This window comes from Ovis canadensis, chromosome 4 (genome assembly GCF_042477335.2).
Source record: "Ovis canadensis isolate MfBH-ARS-UI-01 breed Bighorn chromosome 4, ARS-UI_OviCan_v2, whole genome shotgun sequence".
NCBI classification, from domain to species: Eukaryota; Metazoa; Chordata; class Mammalia; order Artiodactyla; family Bovidae; genus Ovis; species Ovis canadensis.
Genome location: NC_091248.1, coordinates 45,751,869 through 45,753,108, shown reverse-complemented (window position 1 = coordinate 45,753,108; position 1,240 = coordinate 45,751,869). Strand labels below are relative to the sequence as shown.

The 1,240-nt window shown below is 45.1% G+C and overlaps 1 non-coding gene across 1 annotated transcript; it reads left to right on the top strand.

Moving 5' to 3' along the window:
- Nucleotides 1-926: 926 nt before the first annotated feature.
- Nucleotides 927-999, top strand: TRNAY-AUA (transfer RNA tyrosine (anticodon AUA)). The gene has a single exon. It is a non-coding gene; the product is annotated as a tRNA-Tyr (tRNA).
- The last annotated feature ends 241 nt before the right edge of the window (nt 1,000-1,240 follow it).

The following is a 1,240-nucleotide window of genomic DNA, read 5'->3' as shown; positions in this document are numbered from 1 at the left end:
TTTTGTTAGTCTTAATTGCAAAATTGCCCTCAGTGTGGTACCTGATTTGAAAGTTCAGTCTTAATAAGATTTGGAAACAGGAATCCAACTTCATGCTTCCCTGTAAGTAAAATGATGGAAAATGTGTTCATCTCAGCCACGTGAGGCCTTGGGTGCCCAGTAACAACTGCATTTACACTTTGGGGCTTGTGTCAGAGTGAAAGCAAAGACTGGTTTACACCTGCTGAGTGTCCTCTTTCTTTCTGCCGAGATCCAACTATGCTCTTGTTTTCTCAGCTCTACAGCTTTGTCTTCCTTCCTGCAGTGGTTCTGTAGCTGAGCCCTCCAGGTCAAACACCATTATACCTTCTTCCCCTGCATGTCTACGTTTCCCTGGAGGAGGGGAACAAGCACACCTTCTCCCTTCCAGACTCCAAGGTGAAAGGGAACTCAAGAGAGACCCAGAGAGAAGATATTCTTTCTACTTCTGGTGAGCATTCTGAGCATGTTGTTTGAAGGGTCAAAAACTTGACCTTAGACATAGAAAACAAATTAAAATAGGTGTATATGTTAGTCCCAAACTCCTAATTAGCACCCCCTGCCCAACCTTTCCCCTTTGGTAACCACAAGTTTGTTTTCTATGTCAAAGGTCAATCTCTTGACCCTTTAAACAAAATGCCCAGGACTTCCCTGATGGTCCAGTGGTAGAAAATCTGCCTGCCAATGCAGGGGACACCGGTTTGATCCCTGATCTGGGAAGATTCCACATGGTGTAGGGCAACTAAGCTGGTACACCACAACTCTAGATAACCAACAAGGACCTACTGTATAGGACGGGGAGCTCTACTCAATATCTTGTAATAACCTATAAGGGAAAGAATCTGAAAAAACAATAGATATATATAACAGAAGCACTTTGCTGTGTACCTGAAACTAACACCTGGACTTCCCTGGTGGCTCAGACGGTAAAGCGTCTGCCTATAATGCAGGAGACCCAGGTTCAGTCCCTGGGTCGGGGAGATCTCCTGGAGAAGGAAATGGCAACCTGCTCCAGTATTCTTGCCTGGAAAATCCCATGAACGGAGGAGCCTGGGAGGCTACAGTCCATGGGGTCGCAAACAGTTGGACGTGACTGAGCGACTTCACTTTCTTTCACTTTGAAACTAACACAACATTGTAAATCAACTATGTTGTTTAGTTGCTAAGTTGTTTAGTCGCTAAGTCTCATCCTCTGCCACCCTCTTCTCCTTTTGCCTTCAGT